Source organism: Zalophus californianus, chromosome 3 (assembly GCF_009762305.2).
Source record: "Zalophus californianus isolate mZalCal1 chromosome 3, mZalCal1.pri.v2, whole genome shotgun sequence".
NCBI lineage: Eukaryota > Metazoa > Chordata > Mammalia > Carnivora > Otariidae > Zalophus > Zalophus californianus.
The window spans coordinates 58,761,378-58,775,790 of NC_045597.1; the positions used below are offsets into that span (position 1 = coordinate 58,761,378).

General features: G+C 34.2%; 1 protein-coding gene across 5 annotated transcripts in view; it reads left to right on the forward strand.

Annotated features, from left to right (window-relative positions):
• Window positions 1-14,413, forward strand: part of FNDC3A (fibronectin type III domain containing 3A) — a 155,186-nt gene that overhangs the window by 30,761 nt on the left and 110,012 nt on the right. The gene's annotated exons all lie outside the window — the stretch shown is intronic.

The window sequence follows — 14,413 nt, forward strand, 5'->3', positions numbered from 1 at the left end:
ATTCTGTTAGATTAACTACTAGATATTCTACAGTTAGAATAATTCCTAACCCTCTAGTTAAGTGACTATAGTTAGTCAACCCCTGTGCCTTAGAATCCTTTAGAAAATGTTAGCTTTTTTTTTTTTTTTTGAGAGAGAGAGAGCGTACATGTGGGGGGTGGGGGGAGCAGACTCCCTGCTGAACAGGGAGCCCAGAATGGGGCTCCCAGGACCCTGAGATCATGACCTGAACCGAAGGCAGATGCTTAGAAAATGTTGACTTTTAAGAAATATAATTTGGGCTGAAGTGAGGAGGAAATAAAGAATAGCTTATAAGCAATGCTGAGTAAATAGGGACATTCAAATGAAAATTATCTACAGAATTCTGAAAATTCTTTAAAATGAATCTGACTATAAACTTCTATAAGAGGTATTAAATGAAAAGGCTTCTTACAAAGACAGTTTTTCTCATGATCTTATATTAGCTTAATATAAAGCAAGATTTTTTTAAAGGAAGATTTTTTTTGTCCAAAATTACAAATATGTACAAATAAAAGTTGTAGTCTACATTTTCAACTCATAACATTTCCCTTTCACTAATAAACTATGGTGATTATATATTGAGTACTGTGATACAATCTTATCACCAGATAGAATGCTCAAGATTCATATTCCTGAAATGCTGCATTTGTGTGGTTTTTCAAAAAATAATATTTGAAAATGGGAGAGATATACACACATATATAAACATATGACAGAGAAAATATACAAAATATTATAAACAGGGACTGACCCCGGAAGGAAGAGTTTACATTTTACCATATACCCTTTTGTATTGTTTGAATATTTTTTAATGTTGTCAATTTATTATTTTTTCAATTAAAAAACTCTAACAATTGAAAAAAAAGAAAACATGCAATTTAAAATGTACATATATTTATATTATTTATATAAATAAATGTATTTATATATATCTCACAGGAAAAAAAGCTCTGAACAGATACATACCCCTCTGGTTTTTGTTTTTTTTTTTTCTTGATGTGTAGTGTTCCATGATTCATTGTTTGTGCATAACACCCAGTGCTCCATGCAGAATGTGCCCTCTATAATACCCATCACCAGACTAACCCATCCCCCCACCCTCCTCCCCTCTAGAACCCTCAGTTTGTTTTTCAGAGTCCATCGTCTCTCGTGGTTCATCTCCCCCTCCGACTTACTCCCCTTCATTCTTCCCCTTCTGCTATCTTCTTTTTTTTCTTTTTTCTTAACATATGTTGCATTATTTGTTTCAGAAGTACAGATCTGTGATTCAACAGTCTTGCACAATTCACAGCGCTCACCATAGCACATACCCTACCCAGTGTCTATCACCCAGCCACCCCATCCCTCCCACCCCGCACCACTCCAGCAACACTCAGTTTGTTTCCTGAGATTAAGAATTCCTCGTATCAGTGAGGTCATATGATACATGTCTTTCTCTGATTGACTTATTTCACTCAGCATAACACCCTCCAGTTCCATCCACATCGTTGCAAATGGCAAGATCTCATTCCTTTTTATGGCTGCATAATATTACATTGTGTATATATACCACATCTTTATCCATTCATCTGTCGATGGGCATCTTGGCTCTTTCCACAGTTTGGCTGTTGTGGACATTGCTGCTATAAACATTGGCATACCCCTCTGTTAACAGTGGTTCTTTTCAGGAGAAAGGGATTAGTTGAAAGACGTGGAAAGAACAAATTTTGCTTTATCTGAACTGTTTAAAGTTTTAAGAATGCTTTTATTTAAGGTCAACATATATTGGAAGAGTGTATAAATCATTTCTGTGTAGCCTGATTAAAAAAATAAAAATATAGTCACTATAACCACCCTCAGGTCAAGAAACAGAGCTGTACCAGCACCCCCAAGAGACCGCTCCCTTGTTACCCCTTCCCAAGAAGTACTCCCTCTCTCTCCAGCAATATCTCCGTTTTCCTCCTCAAGCCAAAGATTAGTTTTACCTATTTTTGAATTGCGTGTAAATAGAATTATACAATATGATTATTTTATCTCTGGTTTCTTTTGCTCAACAATTGATGTAGAGATTCATCCATGTTACCACCTATAGTATAGGTATTTGCTACATAATAGTTCCATTATATAAACATACATTAATTGCTTCATTGTAGTATTAATGGAAACTTGGATTGTTTCCAGTTTTTGCTATCACAAATAATTCTTTACGGACATTCTTGAGCACTTCCTAAGTTTGGGGTTTTTTGGTTTTGATTTTGTTTTTTTGGTGAGGGACATGGGGAGAGTCATCTTTCTGACACAATTTTGAAAATAATTTATTTTAATGAGTTCAAAATTAACCAACTCACACTGTTGTTCTGTTATTTAGTAATTATTTTAGAAATGGTTCATATTGCCCTCATTTTCTGCCTTCCTGAAAATGTAATCAGAAAAAAATATTTTGTTGTCACCATTGATATTTTCTTCCATATTTTAAATTGTCTCTTAAATATCTTCCTCTTGCTTGCTTCACATGGATAGGTAGGAATCATGGTTGTATGACAAATTATAAATCTTTAGATTTAAAATTGATTGGATATGATGGTTAGTTCACAAATCCTGCATGTTGAGGAACTGAAATACAATTCAATTTCATAAGCATTTACTGAGGGAACCACAACTGGATTAAGTCGTATAAGAAATACTAAGTACAAGATATAATTTCTGGCCCTAATGATTTACAATTAGTGTATTACCTCTTGCCCTCCCATTTATATACAATATTATAACCCAGTATATGGGTAAGGGCTGAAAATGATGTAAAAAGCTTTTCTCATCACTATTGTCTAGGAAATACTAAATTACACTTGAAGGAAGTATTTTTCTTTTTCTGTTTCAGCATGGCTCTATATTTAATCCATTATGTCTTCTTTTTAGGAAATGTGTGAATAAAATACCTATCATTTAACTAGTAAGCATCAATCCCAATGTCTCATTTGTGTCTATAAAACATATTATTGGACATTTAATAGTCTTCATACCTATATAATATTGAAACTGGTGTGGCTTAGTTGGTTAAGCGACTGCCTTCGGCTCAGGTCATGATCCTGGAGTCCCGGGATCGAGTCCCACATCAGGCTCCCTGCTCAGCAGGGAGTCTGCTTCTCCCTCTGACCCTCTTCCTTCTCGTGCTCTCTGTCTCTCATTCTCTCTGTCTCAAATAAATAAATAAAATCTTTAAAAAAAAAATAGCTGGCTAACCTAACTGGCACAGTAATGAGTACTTACTGCATAAAGAAAAGAATTTCACGTTAACTGCGAAGTTGGCCACATACTACCTATATACAGACAAAGTACCCCATCTTCTTGGGGGTAATTCATGAGAGTAAGGCTTTAGGGGAAGAAAGGAGGTTGGAGCTATGTTTTGAAAAGAGGTTGGAGCTATAATTTAATGCAAATTAAAACGTCAGGATGTAAAATATTAAGAAATCTGATAGTATAGAAAGGCTTGGGGCGCCTGGGTGGCTCAGTTGGTTAAGCAACTGCCTTCGGCTCAGGTCATGATCCTGGAGTCCTGGGATCGAGTCCCACATTGGGCTCCCTGCTCAGCGGGGAGTCTGCTTCTCCTTCTGACCCTCCTCCCTCTTGTGCTCTCTATCTCTCATTCTCTCTCTCTCAAATAAATAAATAAAATCTTTAAAAAAAAAAGGCTTGTAGATCAGTATAATCCCTTATACAGTGCTGGCACAACCTTTTTGGAGGAACGATCTGACAATATTTAATAAAGCTGAAAAAGTGCATATCTAAAATCTAACATATATACTTCTAGATATTTATCCTACAGAAAATCTTACACATGTGTATAAGGGCACAGTTGCAAGACTGTTTATTGTGTTTTGTAATAATAAAAGATCTGGACATAATATAAATATCCATTAGTAGAGGAATGGAATTTGGAGGATTCTTACAATGGGATATTATATATCAATATACCTTTGCATGGATTATACTATGGATAAATCTCAAAAGTATAATATTGAGTAAAATAGCAAATTAGAAAGATATATGTAAAACATGATGCCACCGATATAAACTAAAAACCTCACAAAAATGATGGTATATACTAATACTGGATTCAGGCATGCATATTAATATTAAAACAAGGATAAGGGGCACCCAGGTGGCTCAGTCAGTTAAGCGTCAGCCTTCAGCTCAGGTCATGATCCTGGGGTCCTGGGATAGAGTCCCATGTCGGGCTCCCTGCTCTGCAGGGAATCTACTTCTCCCTCTGCCCCCCCCAACTCGTTCTCTCAGTCTTTCTCTCTGTCTTTCTTGCTCATTCTCTAATAAATAAATAAAATCTTTAAAAAAGTGATAAGAAAGATATATCACAAGTTCAGGAAAAAAAAAAAGGTCTGTAAAACTTAACATGTCTCTTTCCAAAGATCATTTGAGGCACTTTGGCAGCATGGTAAATCTGGTTGATTCCAGAAACTGATATAATACTCTCTACTTTTTTGTATGTTTGAAATGAAAGACGTAAGCTTAGACATTACAGATAAGATAGTTGATAAAGAGTTTTAAATGCTCTAAGTTTTGGATTTGAGATAATAAGCAATAGGTAATCGGTAAAGTTTACAAGTGAGATCAATGGGATGATTTTCCTTGGGGAAAATTATTCTACTTAACTACACAATTAAGTAGAATGGAGTGGGGAAATACTAAAAAAAAAAACAACATTGATTGACTTATCTCGCCACCCCACCAGGCACAAAGTAATGAGGATTTAGAGAATACCAACTGTGGAAGTGGAAATAATGGGGAAAACCTGATAATTTTGTTTTTTAGAAAAGTAATATGATGAGATTATGGAATTTCCAAAGTGAAAGTATAGAAAAAATAGCACAATTCACATTTTTACACATGGAAAAACTAAAGTTCACCATTAACTAACTTATCCAAGGTTACACACTTAGTGGCAGAGTTGACCCTAGAATGTGTCTTCTGATCCCTAGTCTCAGTCACTTTGGGTTAAGAAAGGAAGTTGAGTTTAAATTCAAAAATTGAAAACATTTGGTTCTAGGTAAATAGGGATTCAGTTGATACTAATAAAGCAATTCAGAAATGGTTAGGAATGACTTATAGGAATGGTTAGTGAATGCTTTTTCAACACTCTTTGCTTGCATTCAGTGAGACTATTCACAAGACAGTAAATGAATCCATATGAAGTAAAGAGCACCAGTAAAAGTAACTACATAGGTGCGCTCAAAAGATAGGGAAGTATATTTTATTTTTAATTCTTCTGTCTGATTCAAAAGACATATGGAATAAATAATTAAATACTATGTTGATTGGCTTATAATGTATAAGGATGTAAATAGTATTAAAACAGTAGCACAAAGGAGGGGGCAAAAAACTGAACTATAGAAGAGCAAAGTTTTTATATATAATTGAAACTGGAATTAATCTCAATTCGATTGTTATAAATTAAGAAGTTAATTGTAATCCCCAGGGCATCTACTAAGAAAATTAAAAAGAAAGAAAAGTAGTAAAAGAAACAGTAAGAGAATTAAAATGGAGCACGAGAAATGTTTAACACCAAAAAAAAAAAAAAAAAAAAAGCAGTATAGAAGAATTGGAGAACAAAAAAGACATAATTACATAGAAGAAAAAGAGCAAAACGGCAGATGTAAACTATACTTCATCAGAAATTCCATTAAATCTAAATGAAGTAAACATGGCAATGAAAAGACAGATTGACATAATGGATAAAAACCCACGATCTGTGTGCTGGATCTATAAGGGACACTCTTTAAATCAAAGACACAAATAGGTTGAAATTTAAAAGATGGAAGAAGACATACAATATAAACTGTAGCAAGGTGAATGGTTGTACTTGTATCAGATAAATAGACTTTTTTTTAAGATTTTATTTATTTGTTAGAGAGAGAGCATGAGCACAGGGGAGGAGCCAGGGGAGAGGGAGAAACAGGTTCCCTGCTGGGAACCCAATGTGGGACTCGATCCCAGGAGCCTGGGATCATGACCTGAGCTGAAGGCAGACACTTAACTGACTGAGACACCCAGATGTCCCAAATAGACTTTTTAAGACAAAAATATGTTACTAGAGACAAGGACATTTTATAATGGTAAAAGGTTCACTCTGTACCTAACAACTGAGCCCTAAAATACCTGAATTAAAAATTGGCAGAATTGAAGAGAGAAATAGACAATTGAACAATAGTAATTGGAGACTTCAGACTTTCAGTGATGAATAAAACAACTAGGCAGAAGATAAGTAATTAGAAGACTGGAACAACACTGTAAACCTACCAGCTCTAACAGACATCTGTAGAACACTCCATCTGACAACAGAATCTATAATCTTCTCAAGTGCGCACGGATTGCTGTTCACAATAGATTATATGCTAGGCCATAAAACAAGTATCAGTAAATCTTAAAAGACAGAAATAATACAAAGTATATTCTCTAACGAAAATGGAATAAAATTAGAACTCAATAACAGAATAGAATTGGGGAAATTAACAAATACATGGAAATTAAACAGTACATTCCTAAATAACCACTGAAAGAAATCACGAGGAAAATTAGAAAATACTTTCAGATGAATGAAAACAAAAGAGCAACCTACCAAAATTTATGGGATATAGCTAAAGCAGTGCTAAGATGGAAACTTACAGCTTTGAAAGCCTATGTTAACAAAAAAGAAAGATTTCAAATCAATAACCCAACCTTAAGAAACTAGAAAAAAAGGCAAACTAAACCCAAAGCAAGCAAAAGGAAGTAAAGGTTAGAGTGTAAATAAATGAAATAGAGACTAGAAAAATAGAGAAAAATCAACAAAACCAAAAGGTAACTCTTTGATAAGGTCACAAAATTGACAACCCTTTAAACAGACTGGAAAGAAGACTCAACTTTACTAAAATCAAGAATGAAAGCAGAGACATTACTACAGATCTTATAGATGCAAAAAGGATTATTAGGGAATACTGTGAACAATTATGCAAACAGATAGATAACCTATCTGAACTAGACAAATACCTAGAAAGATACAACTACCAAATTGACTTAAGAAAAATACTAAAAATCTGAATAGAGCTAGAGCAAGTAAAGAGATTGAATTTATAACAAAAAAATTTCCACAAAGGAAAGCCCGGACCCAGATGCCTCACTGATGAATACCACTAAATGTTTAAAGGAGAATTAGCACCAACCTAAACCAGAGACATAAGAAAACTACAGATCAGTATTCCTTATGAATATAGACACAAGATCTTCAAGATACTAGCAACCCAAACCCAGAAATGTATAGAATGGATTACATACCACAACTAAGTGGGTTTTAGTCCAAGAATTCAGAATGGGTTTAGCATACATAAAGCGGTCAGTCTAATACATCAGTAATAGAAAAGGGGCAAAAACTACATGATCATCTATTTGATAGACTCAGAAGAAGAATTTGACAAAATTCAAACCCTTTTATGATAAAAATAGTAAACTAGAAACAGAAAGGAATTTCTTCAGTCTCATAAAGGGCATCTATTAAAAATAAAAAGCAACAGCTAACATATTTAATGGTGAAAGACTGAATGCTTTTTCCCTAAGATTGAGAATAAGACATGGATGTCCTGCTCTCACTACTTTTCAATATTATGCTGGAAATTCCAGCTAAGGCAAATAAGCAAGTAAAGGAGTTAAAGGCATCCAGATTAGAAAAAGAATAAAACTTTCTTTATTCTCAGGTGACATGATCTTGTAAAAAGAAAATCCTAAAATCCACTTAAAAATTATTAGAATTAATGAGTTCAGCAAGGTTGTAGGATACAAGTTCATTGTAGAAGAATCAGTTGTATTTCTCAACTAGCAATGACTACTCTGAAAATGAAATTAAGAAAACATTTCCATGTATAATAGTATCAAAAAATAAAATACGTAGGAAGAAATTTAACAAAAGGTGTATAAGACTTGTACACTGAAAACTACAAAGCACCATTGAAAGGGGGACTTAAATGGAAAGAAAACAAAAGGTGTATAAGACTTGTACACTGAAAACTACAAAGCACCATTGAAAGGGGGACTTAAATGGAAAGAAAACTCATGATCATAGAACATTGTTAAGATGGCAGTTAATAGTGGTAAGATGGCAGCACCATCTAAATTGTCCAGATTCAACACATTACCTGGCAAAATCCCAGCTGAGTATTCAGTGGGATTCAATGGAAAAAAAAAGTCTTTTTAACAATGGTGCTGAGATAACTGGATACCCACATGCAAAAGCATGAAGATGGATGTGTACCTCATACTGTATACAAAAATTAAATCAAGCATCTAAAATAAGCACTGAACTTTAAAACTGTTAAACATAGGGGCATATCTTCATGAATTAGGCAGTAGTTTCCTAGATAGGATACTAACAACACAAAAGAAAAGTGAAATATAGTATATTTCATCAAAATTGAAAAATGTTGTATTTCAAGAGGCACTATCAAGAAACTGAAAAGACAGCCCATAAATATTTGCAAATCCTATACCTATCTGAAAAGGGGCTCATTCAGAATACATACAGAACTCTTGTAACAGTAAAATGACAACCCAATTAAAAAGTGGGCAAATGTTTTAAATGGTAATTTCTTCAGAAAAATTATATATGTGGCCATTAAGCATATGAAGAGTTGTTCCACATCATTAATCATTAGAGAAATGCAAATCAAAAGCACAATGAGATGCCCAGTAGAATGGCTAGAATCAAAAAGTCAGATAATAACAAGTGTTGTCAAGGATGTGGAAAAATTGGAATCCTCATACACTGTTGGTGGGAATGTAAACTGGGAATCCACTTTGGAGAATAGTCTGGCAGTTAACTCAGTAACTCTTAGTTACTGTATGACCAGCAGTTCTGTTCGTAGGTATATACTCAAGAGAAATGAAAACATATGTCCATGTAAAAACTTATACACCACTATTCATAATAGCCAAAAGGTGGAAACAATCCAAATGTCCATCAACAGATGAATGGATAAATGTAATATATTCATTCAATGGAACGTTATTTGGCCATAAACTGGAATGAAGTACTTCAGTATATGCAGCTATTTGGATGAACCTCAAAAGTAGGCTAAGTGAAAGAAGCCTGTCACAAAAGTCTGTAAAAATTTCTTCAAGATGATGAAAATGTTCTAAAATTTACTTTGGTGTTGGTTGTACAACTCTGTACTAGAAACCACTGAATTGTATCCCTTAAAGGGTAAATTTTATGGCATATGGGTATTTCAAAAATATTTAAAAATGTTTTTAAACCCATCCGCATATTTTAGATATGTGTTATGTAATGTAATGTGATTGCTAGTAATCCGGAAGTAAATTATTATTTTTTGAAGTAAATTATTACTATAAGACTGTTGCTAATCTTTCTTTGATAAATTCGTTAAATTAAGAGTCTGTTTCAGAATTAAAGCATTGATAAATCATTTCTAAGTGTATGTTAAATTATCTGCATAGTGACACTGTCTACTTCCTTACATATGTATCTACATATAGTATTTATAAATTGTAAATAGACTATTGTAAGACACTGGAAAGAAACATAACTCTTTTGTGAGCACTAATTGGCATTCATCTTTAAAGAGTGTTCTCAGTAATTGTATTTTAATTAATTAGTTAATATTTTGAAATGACTACATTTTATACATATACACACATTTCTATGTGAATAATTTATTGCTAAGTTCAAAATAACCTAATATTTGTCATCCATGTAACATTGTCATCATAAAACTTTTAAAATTTAGAATTACTTCAGCAACTTCTTTTGACTTGATCCTGTTATGTTGTAAAATCTTTTATGTTTTCAATATTTCTTATTATTTTATTTTATTTTATTATGTTGGTCACCATACAGTATATCATTAGTTTTTGATGTAGTGTTCCATGATTCATTGTTTGCTCATAATACCCATTGTTCCATGCAATACATGCCCTCCATAATAACCCATCACTAGGCTAATCCATACCCCACCCCCTCCCCTCTAAAACCCTCAGTTTGTTTCTCGGAGTCCATAGTCTCATGGTTTGTCCCCCCTCCGATTCCCCCGCTTCGTTTTTCCCTTCCTTCTCCTAATGTCCTCCATGCTATTCCTTATGTTCTACAAATAAGTGAAACCATATGATAATTGACTTTCTCTGCTTGACTTATTTCACTTAGCATAATCTCCTCCAGTCCCATTCATGCCGATGCAAAAGTTGGGTATTCATCTTTTCTGATGGCTGAGTAATACTCCATTGTATATATGGACCACATCTTTTTTGTTATGTTAATCACCATACATCACATCATTAGTTTTTGATATAGTGTTCCATGATTCATTGTTTGTGCGTAACACCCCGTGCTCCACGCAGAACGTGCCCTCTTTAATACCCATCACCAGGCTAACCCATCCCCCCACCCCCCTCCCCTCTAGAACCCTCAGGTTGTTTTTCAGAGTCCATCATCTCTCATGGTTCATCTCCAGACCACATCTTCTTGATCCATTCATCTGCTAAAGGGCATCTCAGCTCTTTCCACAGTTTGGCTGTTGTGGACATTGCTGCAATGAACATTGGGGTGCATATGGCCCTTCTTTTCACTACATCTGTGTCTTTGGGGTAAATACCCAGGAGTGCAATTGCTGGGTCATAGGGTAGCTCTATTTTTAATTTTTTGAGGCACCTCCACACTGTTTTCCAAAGTGGCTGTACCAACTTGCATTCCCACCAACAGTGTAAGAGGGTTCCCTTTTCTCCGCAACCTCTCCAACATTTGTTGTTTCTTGCCTTGTCAATTTTTGCCATTCTAACTGGTGTAAGGTGGTATCTCATGGATCAGAAGAATAAACATTGTTAAAATGTCTATGCTGCCCAGAGCAGTCTGTACTTTCAATGCCATCCTGATCAAAATACCAACGGCATTTTTCAGTGCTGGAACAAACAATCCTAAAATTTGTGTAGAATCAGAAAAGACCCTGAATCACCAAGTAAATGTTGAACAAGAAAAACAAAGCTGGGGGCATCACGTTGCCTGATTTCAAGCTATATTACAAAGCTGTGATCACCAAGACAGCATGGTATTGGCACAAAAACAGAGACATAGACCAATGGAACAGAATAGAGAGCCCAGATATAGGCCCTCAACTCTATGGTGAAATAGTCTTTGACAAAGCAGGAAAAAATATGCAATGAAAAAAAGATAGTCTCTTCAATAAATGGTGCTGGGAAAATTGGACAGCTATATACAGAAGAATGAAACTCGAACATTCTCTTACACCATACACAAAGATAAACTCAAAATGGATGAAAGACCTCAATGTGAGACAGGAATCCATCAAAATCCTAGAGGAGAACATAGTAACCTCTTCGACATTGGCCACAGCAACTTCTTTCAAGATACATCTCCAAAGACAAGGGAAACAAAAGGGAAAATGAACTTTTGGGGCTTCATCAAGATAAAAAGCTTCTGCGCAACAAAACAAAGAGGCAACTCACAGAATGGGAGAAGATATTTGCAAATGACCCTATAGACAAAGGGCTGATATCCAAGATCTATAAGGAACTTCTCAAACTCAACACCCAAAAAACAAATAACCAAGTCAAAAAATGGGCAGAAGACATGAACAGACACTTCTCAAAAGAAGACCTACAAATGGCTAACAGACACATGCAAATGTTCATCATCATTAGCCATCAGGGAAATTCAAGTCAAAATCACATTTCTTACTATTTTAATTCTAAATCTCAATATAAAAACTTGAGTGAGTTTTAATGTACATAATTGATTTCAGTATATTGATGCAATTATTTAAGAAAACGTATTTTATGAGGAGACTGTCAGCATTTAAGGTAAGCTTTTCGTTTTTAAACTGTTTTGAAAAGTAATTAGTTCATTTTCAGATGTAGGCAGTTCAAACTGGGAGTATTTATGTTAAAGGAATGTATGTTACTGTTCAAGTATTATCAGTTTGAATAATCATATTTTAAACTCAGTCCTAAAATGAATAAAATAAGTGATAAGTGTGAAAATGCTTTGTTAACAAAGTACAACACACAAGTTTTAGCTAATGATGTTAAAATTATTCCCTTGGCAGTCTTGATACCTTGGATTTACTTTGTATTTTCTTTTTTTATAGTATAACTGACACACAGTGTTGCACTAGTTTCAGGTGTACCAACATAGTGATTCAACAACTCTTATTTGTTACACTACCTTGGACTTACTTTGAATGCCAGTTTTTAAAGAATAGTAGAATGATTAAAAATATATGAACATGCAAACCCAAATAATGACATCTGGAAATTTGAATTAACAATGATAGTCTAATACTAATAAGTTCATATACTCTTCCTTCAGAATAATTTCATTTTATTTAATATGGGAAAAATTTATAATATGACTTTTAATAGAAGTGGCTTTAGAAACTAAAGATTTAATTGTTGCCAACCCTCACATATCCGTTCAATGGGATACGTGCCATACTTGTGCAAGTATGATCCTTTGTACTAGGATTAATAAGAAAATAAAGGACATACCTTCTGACAAGCCATTCTGAAGTAGGGGAAGTTACAGATCATTAGCATATGTACGTACATATATGTGTGTGCGTGCATGTACATATATGTACGTGCATGTGTGTGCACATGCCTGTAAATACACATATGTGCATACATTGTCTATATATCTTTATGTATAGGACATAACCTGATTTTTTTATCATTGTCAGGAAATGAAGTATTCCACATAGTCTAGATGATTAATTAGAATTCTCTTTGTAAAAAAAAAGAAAGAATTCTCTTTGTACTGGATTTAAAGGAAATACTTGTTATTTTTGAGGGTCTGCTGTATGTCGGGCACTGTGCTGGGAGTTTAACATAAAGTGTTTCCCTTAATCCTTCAAAAGCACTGCATTTTCGAAAAGAAGGCATTAGGGTTCACAGAGTTTAAATAATTTGCCTAAAAAAACCACACATTTATTTAGTCATAAAGTAGGATTTCAGTATAGAATTGCCTTGTTGTAAATTTGTATTTGTTTTCTGTCACAGTACCTTTATTTCTAAAAAGCCATTATGAAGACAAATGAGCCTAAACAGAAAAGAAATTATAAGTGTTTTCTAATTATCACATATTATACCCTGTACTCTTCTATCTTAGGACTATAATTGCTGTGTTGTCTCGCTTACGGATTCATCCTTGTATCCCCAGCTCCACAAACTAACATATACTAGTTGCTCATTAATTATCCACCAAATAAATGAATTAAGTGGGTGAATGGGTGACAGATCTCAGTTGTCTATATGGTGGTGTCAAGCATATATTCTTAATTAAGTTTGCCAGTTATTATCCTTCAGAAGACTAAAAGCTAAACATTTAGTAATTTGATAATTGTTCTTTTTTTTTTATTTCCAAACAGTAGTCTCTATTTAGACTTTTGCTGAAAAAAGTTACATCAGCCAGTCTGCAGACTGGCAGGATCTAGTGAAATGTAGATAAAGCTTGATTCAAAGTTCTTGTAATCAAGTCAATTTAATAATACTTTGATGTGTAATTCAGACTTTTTTGTGAATTGATAGTATATTTAGCTGAAATGTATTTCTCCGCTTAATTTCCTAGGAAAGTCAGATAACGAATTCAAATTTAGACATAAGTTGAGGTGCCTGCAATTTATCAAGGCAAATCCAGAAAGTAGTTTAAAAAGTAATTTTGGAGTTTGGCAAATCCAGCATGGTACTGTCTGACATGGTAGCCATTAACCACTAATTTAAATTAATTAAACTAATTAAAAGTAAATAAGATTACAAATTCTGTCATTTTCTCTAGTCACATTTTAAATGCTCAATAGCACTTAATGTATGCACAGAGACCATATGTATTGCCACATGTAGTTACACAGTATCCTACCAAATAGGGTATAAAACATTCCATTACGGAAAGTTTTATCAGCTAGCCCTGGTCTCAAAGCCAGAGGAAAAAATTTAGGAGTTTAATTTAGAGATGGACAGTAGTTAATTCAGCAAACATTTGTTGAACTTCTATAGCCTCTATAACTATAAAAATAAATGGATTGAAGTCTTATGAAGGGTTCATGTAGTGGAAGTGACATGTAAACAACCAAATACAGTTATGTGCTAAAAGCATCATACTGGGAGGATGTACAAATTGCTGTAGGTCTTATTACAGGAATACTTTAACTGTAATAACTAAAATGTTAGTTAGCAGAAGTCAAGTCTGAATCAGATGTCATGCTAGAGAATAGTAAATAAGTCACAGACCAGGAAGTGAGAAGGAAGCTATTGACTATGGAGACACTATTGAGAGGAGTAGAGCAGGCTAAAGAGTCAGTACAAGAAAATAAGGAAAGGCAGGCAGGTCCCGGACCAGTTCAGGAGA